The following is a 12,051-nucleotide window of genomic DNA, read 5'->3' on the forward strand; positions in this document are numbered from 1 at the left end:
TGGGGAGAAGGACAGGAGAGTAAGGATAACATCAGGCTGTCTGGAGTGGCCGCGGGGGGCACTTTATTAAGAGGAGCAGCCTGGGCAAGATGGATGTGACAAGGGAATCTATGAAGACATTGAGAGGAACCTCAGCTGCAAGAGGGATGGGCTCCAAGACTGCCAAGGGAAGTTAGGTGTGGAGACTGCCTGTTTGGCGCCTACCCCCCCGGGACCTGCTGAAGGTGCCCTGGCCCAAGGCTAGGCTCCTTTCTGTTGCTGCCTCTGACTTCCATTCTGGTTTGGCTCCAGAGCTGTGCAACGCAGCCCTAGGCTTGGCTGGCCATGGTGCCCATGTTCCCTATCAGTTGTAGCACTTAATTATCAAAGGGGCTTCAGGGTGACAGTCTGGTGGGAAGGCAGGAGAGGAAGGAAAGAGGCTAGCAGGTTTGTCTGGAAAGGGTTTGCCTGGCAATACCCTGTGTTTCTTTTAAGTATGTGTTTACTTGGGGGTAGCAAGAGGTAGGGAAAAGTGCTTCTGGAACTTTGGTAATTAGCATAGTGTTATAATTTAGATTGTAGGTCTATTTGGGGTGCGGGGCTTGTTGGGGTGTGCTGAGCCAGCTGAAGACCCTCCCAGAGACTTCACTAGTTCTGTTGTAGATCTCAGCCAGCCAGGCAAAGCCAGAACCCCTAACATCCCCCCAAAGAGAGTATCCGCCACCCTCAAGGCCACCTTCTGCTGTCTGATATAAGTCCCTTGCTTCCTAAAGGGGTGTTGCTGGAGGCCTCAAGTGGTTTCCACCCAGACATGTACAGTGCCGGGTTCGGTGGGCTCTGGTGGTGGGCGGGGGGAAGGGGGGATGCTAGGGTTGCCAGGAATTAGAGACCCAGAGCCAAGACTGTCCCCTGGGACCACTCAAGTCCCCCCAAACAATATGCCTGGCTTAAGGCCAGGCCATCACTAACCTGAGTGTCATGGGCACTGCTGAGGGAAGATGATATTTCACAGAGCAGAGACTCCTGCCCAGGTGAGGATCGGTGATTCAGGGAAGATGGAATTCAGTGCAATGAATTTGGGAAAGTCAGCCAGGAATTCTTCTAAGCTTTACTTCCCAGCAGCCCCCCTCCCACCTCGGAGATGGACTAATCCCTGACATTCGTCTGGTGGCTTTATACTTTTCAAAGCTCCTTCACATCCATTTTGTCCACTGAGCCTCACAAACACCCCCATGAATTAGGGCAGGAAGGTATTATTATCCCTGTTTGACCAACAAGAAAACTGAGGCCTCAAAAGGATACATGACTCATCCAGGGTCACACAGCTATTCAGCCAAAGGGCTGGGACTTAAAATACGTTTCCTAACTTGCAGTACTGTGTGCTTTCCACCTCCCATGTGTGCGGACGCCCCTACAGAATCATGGAAGTGCCCAGCACCCAGCATGGTGCCTGGCACATGATAGATGCTAATAAATATTTGCTGAACAAATGACTGAATGGATAAGCAGGAACAAGGCAGGGGGGAATACAAACTGCTCATTTTTTAATGATCAGAATGGAAGGGCAGGAATACTCGGTTGTTTCATCATTTTGACCAGAAAGGAAGGAGTAAGAGATCTTTCCCATTTCACAGATGTCATTGTCAAGGCAGGAAGATGAAGGTAGCTCCCATAGGGAAGCCACAAAGCTTAATCTCCCCACAGGCTGCTTTCTACTCGCACTTCATACATTTTTTTAATGTTTATTTATTTTTGAGAGAGACAGAAACAGAGCGCGAGTTGGGGAGGGGCAGAGTGAGAGGGAGACACAGAATCCCAAGCAGGCTCCAGGCTCCAAGAGCTGTCAGCACAGAGCTCCAACTCACCAACCCACCAACCGTGAGATCATGACCTGAGCCGAAGTCAGACGCTTAACCCTCTGAGCCACACAGGTGTCCTTCTACTTACAGTTTAAAGAGGAATGAGTGGTGTGGACCCTCACTCCAGGACCAGGAAGGAGTCAGATCAGCCCTATAGGAAGATCACCCTCCCCACCCTGTCCCTGTGAGCCTCTTCTCTCCCCGTGTCCCCGCCAGAGGCTCCCTGAGGTTCTGCTGTGGGAGGGGTCTCTGAGCTCCTTTAGGGCCTCTGCACCTCCCCCCACTTTGATCCTTCTAGCATAACGCAGACAGACCTCACAGGCTCGGTGCCTGCCTCCTGTATGGCACCTGGACCAAGACTAATTTTCTGTACCTTCTTGTGTGTCCCACAAGGCCTGGCACATAGTAGGTGAATGGTCTGGGGTAAAGAGGGATGGCCACTCCATGGCACTAGGCACTGCAGTCAGTATCCAGCCTCCTGAGGTCCCCATCTCCACCCTCATCAGCAAACTGGCCTGGAGTTGCCACTCGTCCCCAGTGCTGTCAGAGAAATGGGGACACGGGAGGTGGAGACGCGGGTATTCAAATGTTGCTTTGCAGCAGCACGAAGTGGCTCCTGAGGCTGGCAGCAGCGGAATCTGAGATCCCACTGGGGTCGAAGCCGGGCCCCACCACTTACTGCTTAGCCCGCGTATCTGGGATGATTTGCTTTGCTCCCCTGGACGTCGGTTTTAATTTCTGTCAGCTGGGGAGGATGCTGGGGTGAGAGAATGGATGTGAAGCCCGGGGACCGGCACCGAGCGCTCGCTGGATTATCCGCACGGCCCCTCCCTGGCTCCCCCGCGGGGCCCGGCCAGGGGGGACGGGAGGCGGGGGCTCCTCCGCGGCGGACTGTGGGGCGGGCGCGAGGCAGCAGACGCCGTGTTTACCAGCGGCCTCGCTAGTTCGCCACCTCAGCCGCGGCTCTGGGGCCGAGCCAGTCGCCTCCTTTTTTAAGATTCTGGTCACAGCAGGGGCTGGGTTTCTAAGGCAGTCGTGATCTTTCTCTTTCTACAGACACCGCTGTCGCTCTGGTCGGCGCGGGGCACAGCCGGGGGCAGCGCGAGGGGGAGACGGCGACGGGGTTCCCGGGGCCGGGCAGCAGCCCAGCCCCGGCCTGGAGAGGGCTCCGACAGTAAGTACGGCGCTCCGAGCGGCCGGGGGTCGGGCTCGCCTGGGAGGAGGCCAGAAAGCGGGGCACCTGGCCGCCGAGGCTGGAGTCTGGGGGATTTGGGAGGTCGGCAGCCGAGCGCCTGCCCCGCGCCCCCCCGGACCCCCGCTGCCGACCCCTCCGAGTGACTCCGGGCGGTGCGGGCACGGGCCCCTGGGCCTGGGCGCGCGCCCCCTCGGCGCAGTCGGTGGACGGAGTTGGCGCGTCGGGAGCCGACCTCCGTCCGCCCGGCCGGGAGCCCCGAGCCCCCAAGGAGCCATTCCGGGCGTCGGGCCGCCGCGGCCCCCTTCGCCGCACCGCCCGCGAGGGAACTGGAAGATGAGATGCGCGGGGTTGAGGGTTTGGACGCCGTGGAAAAGTGGCGGCGTGAGCGGGAAGTTTTCCGCTGGAGCGGGGGGAGCGAGGAGGGAGAGCAGGAGCAGGGAGAGCGGGAAGCCGGGAGGCAGTCGTTGGCGAGGGCAGACAGAGGTGACCCCTCCTGGGGCCCAGGCCCTGCCCTCCCCGCCGCCCGCTACGCCCATCCCCCACACCCTGGGCGAGGAGCCCCAGCTCCCGGGCTTCGAGACGCCTGCACCCCCTCGCACACACCCCCACCCCGGGCCCCAGCTTCCCCAGGGCCCAGCCGCCCTGGCTGGCCTGCCCTGCTGCCCTGGAATGGTCTCAGCGTTCACGCAGCATCGCGGGACTTAGAAACAAGACCACCCTATCAGGTGGTGCATTACTTGTAGAAACCTCAGCAAATCGGGAAATGCTGGGGCATACCTGTCACTTTCTTTTCCTGAGCTGTGTAAAATTCAAGGGCGGGGGGAGGGGGGGATGGCTGAGTTCATAAGTCACTTAGCCTCCTGCTCAGAAAAGACCCCCATCTCCCTTCTGCTCCTCTGCCCCCAGTCACTCTTCTTTGTTGAGAACACTGATGATCACAGTAGGCACATTGCTTTTGTGCCAAGCATTGGGCTAACAAGCTTTTAGGTAGCAGTAAGAGTCCGTGTTCAAGAAGAACAGTAGCTGGCACTCACTTGGGGCTTTCTGTGTGCCTAGCACATGTAGTATATTTAATCTTCACAACAAAGCTGTGAGGTAGATCCTCACATTAGCACCATTTTACAGATAAGGAAATTGAAGTGATGGAAACTGAGAGGTGGACAAGCCCAAGGTCCCACAGCAGGGGAGAAGCAGAGATGGGATCTCCACCCCCCCCTCCACTGTTAGCCATGAGAAATGTTGTGAGAAATTGGCTTTAATGAAGTTGTAGAATGGTTTGTTTTCCCTACAGAAAAAGTTTATTTATTCTGTAGATCGGAAGTTAGAGCCCAAGGTCCAAATGGATTTGAACCACCTTCATTACATTCTGTGGAGAAAGGCAAACCCAGTGGGCTGTAACAGGACAGTGGGTCCTGTTAGTAAGTGCCTAAATAGAACAAAGATCATAATCATTGCTAATAGCTATTATCGATGGAGCACTCACTTTGCATATTTAATCTTCACGGAGATACTTTTAAGTAGGTACTATCATGAGCCCCATTTTACAGATGAGGGAACTGAGACTCTGGAGGTTGAGTAACCTGTCACAGAATTGGGATTCCAGCCCACATCCCAGGCTGGAGCTAACCTTTGGCAGATTTGTGCAAGAGGCAGACGTTCCCCCATCACCTACCTGAGCTGGGCCCCTTGAGCTGTGCCCTCCCCAGCCAGTTGCCCAGAACTCTGCACCATTCCCTCCTTTCCTCAGCCCCTGTTTGCATGAACAAAGGGATCTTACAAGTTGTAGAAGAAAGGGCTTCCCAGAAAACATGCGGCATTCTGTGTGGATTTGGGTTTTGTTGTTGTACTAAGTGCCGTGCCTGCAACATCAAGAAGTTGTTCTGCTTTATAAATTTTATTAATTAGACAAGTGTCTGGTCTGCTGGCTTGGAATTGTTAATCCAACATTATGGCTCTATCTGAGTACCTCTGCTAGGAATTATTTTCTGAAAAGTTTTCAGAGCCTTGCTTGCAATGCTGAGCAAAGCCATCTTCCCACCTTCTGGGGAAGGAGAGGGGGCTTGTGTCTTGGCCAGGATTTCAGTAGTAGGAAATACTGCTAACGCTTGAGTAGTCTTATTGCTGTCCTACTGACAGTCAGCCCTCCTACCCCCAGGATGGTCCCTGTGGGGTGAACAGAATGTGGCCAGGTCCCAAGGGGAGGGGCTCTTCTGTGTCACATGTGGCCCTGCGGGGGGACTCCACCACTGGCCCTGGCCCTGGCCCAATAAATAGAGCTGGCTTCAGTGGGCCCTCTTCAGTATGGCCATACTAGGGCATGTGAGTTTTGTGACTTTGGTCTCCATTACTGTGGATGCATCTCAGTGCATCTGCTGGCAAGCTACCCTTCCCTTTTCTTTCTCTGTTGTGAGAGGGGGGCCTTCCATGTGTAGCTTTTGGGCAGTGCGTAGATGTATGGCTGGTAACCCCAGCGCTGGGGTGTGTCCCTAGTCATCAGTGTGGCCTCCCTGAGTGCCCCGCCACATCTCCGAGGCCACGTGAAAGGAGCCAGTAGGTAGCACAAGTCCTCTGCCCTCATTCCTGCAACCAGAAATTGAAGATTCCCTTCAGTTTTGCCTGAATTTGTTCCATTATTTCTTCTTTTCATTGCAGAGGCTTAAACACCTAGAGGTTTCCCCCGTTCCTATTATTCGTTTGCTGTCAAATTTGACATTCCTTTCCTGGAAGGTCCTTCGCCTTGACCATTTGCGGACTCCTATTCACCTTCACCACTCAGCTTAGTTGGGGGGACGGGGAGGGGCGTCTGCTGGAAGTCATGGGGGTGGTGAGGAATGGGCCCTCCTCCGGAGCTCTCATAACATCCTCTGCTGCCCCTTGTGTTTCCAAGTGACACATGGTTTTATGTTTGTTCACACACCTGGCTCCCACCTCAGACCACAGCCTCTCTGAAAGGGAGAGACGGGGCCTGTTTTATCTTCATATCGCCAGTACCCAGCACCATGTCTGGCACATAAGAGGTACTTGGTAAATTTTTGTTGCATATACGAATAAATGCATGAATGAATGCATCTAAACTCTGGTGGAGGGAGCCCGTGACTCAAGCAAGGGTCTCTGCTATTGTTCCCCTTACAAGCAAGGAGATAGGAGCGAACTAGCATCATTCTACAATCGAGTCCCAGCTCTGCAGATTTTAATCACTGAAAAAAATACAAATACACTGTAATGCCAAAACTTGAATGCTTGGGGAAGGGCTTTTATGGTTAATAGAATGTTCTGGGTAACTGAGGGTTAGGCAAAAAAGCTACACACACACACACACACACACACACACACACACACACACACGCCTTTTTTCCTTACACTTCTTGGTTCTTTCTAAAATGCCTGGGTCTGGTTTTCTACCTTAGTGAGTCAAGTCTGGGGTCCATCGTTGAATCCGTGTTGCTGAGGAGGGAGCCTGCAAGTTCTCAGGATCCCCTAGGATTCTGTCTCCCCCAAGTCTGGTTGGAGAGTAGGGTGCGATCTCCTTAGCACCCCCACCTCCACCCAGAGACAAGCCCACAGGCCCTTAGAAGTTTGCAAATTTACTGCCCTTCACCTCCAGGAAACAGACAGCACCCCCTTACCAGCTAACAACACAGGTGAGGTGCAGAGTGTTTGCGTGCTAACTCATGCTCTCTGATATAGTAACTCAGCACTTGCCCTTGCCCTTGGCTTTTATTCTTAGGTAGAGAGTTCACCAACCTCCCTCTCCCTTTTCTGATTCCATAAGAGCTTCCTTTTCTTTTTTTAATGTTTATTTATTTTTGAGAGAGAGAGAGAGAGAGAGAACACACACACACACACACACACACACACACACACACACACACGAGTGGGGGAGGGGCAGAGAGAGAGGGGGACAGAGGATCCGACTGCTGACAGCAGTGAGCCTGATGCAGGGCTCAAACTCATGAACTGTGAGATCACGACCCAAGCCAAAGTCGGATGCTCAACTGACTGAGCTACCCAGGTGCCCCAGGATTTTCCTTTTCTTTAGGAAAGACCTTATAATTTGTTCTTCTCTCTCAGCCGAAAGATGCAATCAGGCAGGAGAGAAGGGGTCTCGGCCTGAAGCTGTATTTGGCATCTCTGGACACCTCCAGACAGGGTGATATGAGTTTATCAGGCCTCTGCTCACATAGCCTCTTTTGTGGAGTTGCTCTTGGCCTGATTTCTGCACTGCCCCCACCTGGGTACTCCTGGATGGACATCTTGAAGATAGAGCACAGGGAGGAAGCCGAGGATTGCTCCTGTCTTCTCCCTCACCAAAGGTCAGCCTGGTGCCTGCTGGGCATGGTGCCTGAGCTTCAGGTTCCACCTGCATTGTGTCAGGCAAGGAGGGGGCAGATGGGCATCTAGGCAAAGCCATGGGATAGATATGCCTTTCTCTCTCCAGGAATGTCTAGACTGGCCTGCCCATCTCCTCCTAAGCTCCCCAAGGGGCCACTGGGGAGAAGACCTCTTGCCCCAGCAGAACCAGACATGAGAGAGAGGAAGAGAGAGAGTAAACCTCTCAACTTCCCGCTTCCTAGCTAACCTCTCCTGGCACCCCCCTCCCTCACTCAGGCTGTTATCTCCGTGCCCCTGCCATAGCCCCCCTGCTCCCTTCTGTCTCCAGGCCTGCTCTCAGTGCCCTCCCTCTGGACTGGCCCAAATATGGCCCCTCCTCTAGAAAACCTTCCCCTGCTGCTTCTGGAAGTCAGCAGAGGGTGGACAAGGGTGAAGTAAATAACTTCCAAGGTCCCTGCCAACTCTGAGATTCGGCTGTTTGACCAGAGTCAAGAGCTGGGGGCATCCTAGGCTGGTGGCCCAGGCTGTCAATGCCTGACAGCCTCACGGAGAGGAGGGAGACTACACAGCCAGCCAGCCGAGTAGGCCCTTGTTTGGCTTCAGGAGGCTTTGCTGGGAGCCCTGTATAGCCAGAGCCTGCCAGGCAGCCCCCAGAGGGGTGCTATTTGAGCCCTGGATCTTTGGCTGCTAGAGGCAGCTACTTGTTGGGATGTTCCCAGCAGCTCCTGCCCACACCTGCTCCCCCTATCCAGCCTCCAAGCCTTGTTTACAGTTCAGTCCTTGGCAGACTAGAGGCTAGGATCCAAGAAGAGAGAGAGATCTGGGTGGCCAGGGACCCTCTCCTGGCTTAGCATTCTGTGCCAGAGCGCTGAAACCCAGCCTGGCCTCCGAGAGATGTGTTCACTGAGGGGAAGAATTCAGGCCTGCTGCTCCCTTCCATGCCAACTCCACTTTTCCCATCATGACCATTCCCTCCCAGCTTAAAGAATTCTCTCCCCTCCCTATTTTCTCCTCTTGATCTCATTCTCTTTCCCAAGAATAATACAGCCTCTGGTCGCTGGGGGATCAACCCAGGTCAGGATGGCACCCCAGGTGTCTTCCTCAGGCTGTTTCAAATGTGCCCTTGCTCACCACGTCCCTATCTGTGAAATGGGGAGGGCCATCGTGGTGTCAGTATGGCATAACCACAGTGCCCCTTCCCAAAGAGCTTGAGCACCCCAAGTCCCATATCAGAAGGCTCTGATTGTCATGTGACCCTTTTGCAGCTGCAGGAGACTGAGGGCAGAGCTGGGAGTGGCCCAAGGGCATTTAGAGAGCAGGTGAGGCACTGGAGTGGCCCCCAAAGAGCCAATACAAGTTGGTGGCGTTGGTGGAGTTGGTGGCCATGGGTTCTCTGTTGGCCTCATCTTCCTCAAGCCTGCCCTTTGTCCTTCACTGTCTCTGAGGCCCTCCTCTTGTCTCACGTCTCTAATTCTGTGTTTTTCTCTGCCTCTTGTCATGCCCCCACCCCAGCTCTGTCTGGCCCCCTTTCCCACTCAGCTGGCTTCCCCTCAATTCCTCTCTCTCTTCCCCTCTGGCTCGATCTCTGCCTCTGCCTCCCTCGAGAAATACTTGGTGTGGTACATGGAAGGTGGGATCAGGGGTGCCCAGGGCTCTCTGGAGTGATGTGACCCCTCCTTTAAGCTTCCGTGAATATTTCCTTGCTCCTGTTCGCCCTCCCTGCCTCTGCCGGTGACAAGTGAGCAGGGGCTAAAATACAAGGATCTCCTCGCTAACTCCCACAGCTCAGTGGCAGCAGCTTCAGACCTTGTGACCCACAGTGCCATATGGCATCAGCCTCACATCTGGCACAGTCCTCACATCTGTCACTGGGCTAGCAGCCCCAGAAGGAAGGGTTTAGGAGCGTGTCTAGGCCCATTAGACAACATGTCTGAGTCTATTGGATGTGTAGCCCCTGAGGGGAGAAGTAAGGAGGATCAGGGGGGTGGCTTCCCAGAGGGTCCTCTGCAGCATCTGCTCAGAGGCATCATCTGAGCATTGGTCTTTTGTGAGGTGACTCCAGGCTTCCAGGTATTTGTGGAAGGACAGATAGCCTCTGGCTCTCTACCTTCCTCCTTGTGACCTGCTAGAATAGGTGACAGGTGTTCTCCATCCCAGCCCACTGGGGAACAGCAACTGTTTGGACAACCAGAAAATGAATCCAGACACAAGCAGGTTTTCTAGAAGATGCCTCTTCAGGCTCAGCTGAGGAGGAAGTTGCAGGGCCATGAAGAACTGGATGGTAATAGGGAGGCAGCCCTCAGAAAATAACCAGATCTAGGGTGCCTGGGTGGTTCAGTTGGTTAAGCATCTGACTTCGGCTCAGGTCATGATCTCAAGGCTCATGAGTTCGAGCCCCAGGTCGGGCTCCTCACTGGCAGCACTGAGCTCGGTTGGGATTCTCTCTCTCTCTCTCTCTCTCTCTCTCTGCACCTCCCCACTTCTGCTTTCTCTCAAATAAACTTAAAAAAAAACCGGATCTTCTACCCAGTAGGAGACTGCTAGGAGTGGGAAGGGCTATCCAAAGCCATCCTGTCCAACCTCCAGGCCTCTGGCCGTTCTGAAAGAATTATTTGTCCTTTAAAGAAACATTCTTTTCCTGAGAAGGAATAAGTGTTAGATTTCTCACCCTCATACCCCTAAAAGGACAGGAGCCATGCCAGCTTCCATTTCTTCTTAGATCGTAGCTCTCCTATACTTTTCCTTTCACTCCATTTGCTCCCCACCTTTGTATTTGGCCAGAGATGTTGAGGGGTTTCTCCCACCAGCCAGACTCCCCATCCAAAAACCTGTCTTTCACAGGCTGAGACAGAACCAGTAGGCATTTGATAATGAATTTCATGGAGTGGCCTAGGGATCATAATTTGTATGCCTCAGAATCACTCCTACCCAGGCATCCATCAATCCATTTAGAAAATATTTATTAATCACCTGCAATGTGCCAGGTACCATACTAGGTGGTAGAAACGCCATGTTGAACAAAAGGGACACAGTCAATACTCTTATGGAGTTTCTAGACAAATAATCACATAAATGAATATATATCATGATGAGACTCCTGAGGGAAATAAACAGGCTGTAGTGATGGGGATAACCAAGGCAGAGTTCTCAGGGAAGGCCTCTGGCCTCTGTGAGGAGGCGATACTTAAGTGGGGACCTGAAGGGTGAAAGATCAACCATGTGGAGAATGGGAAAAGAATTTTTCAAGCGAAAAAGGAATGCCAAGTGGGAGGGCCTTGAGGTGGTAGAGAACTTGATGTGTTCAGAAATGGAAAAAAACACCAGTGGGGCCAGATTGTACCAGGCAAGAGTAAGAATAGCTTAAGAAGGGTTTGGCAAGGAGGACAGGAGGAGATCACACAGGGTCTCTCGCAGGCCATGAAGGAAGAATTTGGATGTTATTCACTTGTAGTGGGAGACATGTGCAGGGTTTTGAGCAGGAGGAGAGCAGCAGGATCTGATTTGGACTTTGCATTATCTATACAGACCAGACTGAAGTGGGGGCAACCGTGGCCTCAGGGAGACCAGGACGGAGGCATCTGCAGCAATCCAGGGGACGGATGGTAGTCACTTGAACAGGGTGATAGCCGTGGAGATGGAGAGTGTTGGTCAGATTGAGAAGGAACAGCAACCAAGACTTACCAAGGGATTTGCTGTTGGGGGTGGGGGTGGGGGAGTGGTGGTGGAAAGGGAGGGACAGGACTCAAGAATGACTCCAAGGTTTCTGGCTTGAGTTATTAAAGAGATGATGGTACCATGTACTGAGATGAGGAAAGCTGAGAGAGGCCTAGACTGGGGGGCTTGAGTTATTAAAGAGATGATGGTGCCATGTACTGAGATGAGGAAAGCTGAGAGAGGCCTAGACTGGGCCTAGACTGAGTTCAGTTTTGGACATGTTAAGTTTGAGAACTCTGTGAGACATAAAAGCAGAGATGACAGAACAGATCGTTGGAATATAAGAATTTGGGAGCTCACAGAAGAGGTGTGAGTAGAATACAAATTTGGGATCGTGTGCATACAGGTTGTATTTAAAGCCAGGGGACTGAGGAGGGGCGCCTGTGTGGCTCAGTCAGTTAAGCATCTGACTTCGGTTCAGGTCATGATCTCGCAGTTCATGAGTTCAGGCCCCACATTGGGCTCTGTGCTGACAGCTTGGAGCCTGGAGCCTGCTTCAGATTCTGTGTCTCCCTCTCTCTCTGCCCCTCTACCGCTTGTACTCTGTCTCTCTCTCTCTCTCAAAAAAAAATAAAGATTAAAAAAAATTTTTTAAAAAGCCAGGGGACTGAGGAGACCACCTGGAAAGAGAGCAGAGAAGGGAAGGCCTGAGACTGAGTTGGGAAGAATGGCAATATCTAGTGATTCAGTAGCAGAGGAGAAGCCCACCAAAGAGACGAAGAAAAAAAAGTGGGCAGAGAGGTTGTTGGAGACTCAGGAGACCATCACAGAAGTCAAGAGAGAGTACTTCAAGGGAATGGCCAACTCTGTCCAAAGCCAGTGAGAGGTTGAGTAAGATAAAAACTGAGAGTTGACCTTGAAGGCCATTGATGACCCTAACAAGAGCAACTCTATGGAGTGATGGATGTGGAAGCCAGATTATAATGGATTGAGGAGCAAGGGGAAGATGTCAAAGTGGAGACAATATGTGTG

At 52.9% G+C, this 12,051-nt stretch overlaps 1 protein-coding gene across 3 annotated transcripts in view; it reads left to right on the top strand.

Moving 5' to 3' along the window:
• The first annotated feature begins 2,326 nt into the window (after window positions 1-2,326).
• FRMPD3 (FERM and PDZ domain containing 3) overlaps window positions 2,327-12,051 on the top strand; it is a 79,245-nt gene continuing 69,520 nt past the window's right edge. Inside the window, exon 1 of one of the 3 annotated variants that reach the window (XM_053201513.1) lies at window positions 2,327-3,012. The gene's annotated coding sequence lies outside the window, so the exon portion shown is untranslated. The remainder of the gene's footprint in view (window positions 3,013-12,051) is intronic. The other 2 variants (XM_053201516.1, XM_053201518.1) reach the window with 2 other exon arrangements.

The sequence above is a fragment of the Acinonyx jubatus genome, chromosome X (assembly GCF_027475565.1).
Source record: "Acinonyx jubatus isolate Ajub_Pintada_27869175 chromosome X, VMU_Ajub_asm_v1.0, whole genome shotgun sequence".
In the NCBI taxonomy this organism is placed as follows: Eukaryota; Metazoa; Chordata; class Mammalia; order Carnivora; family Felidae; genus Acinonyx; species Acinonyx jubatus.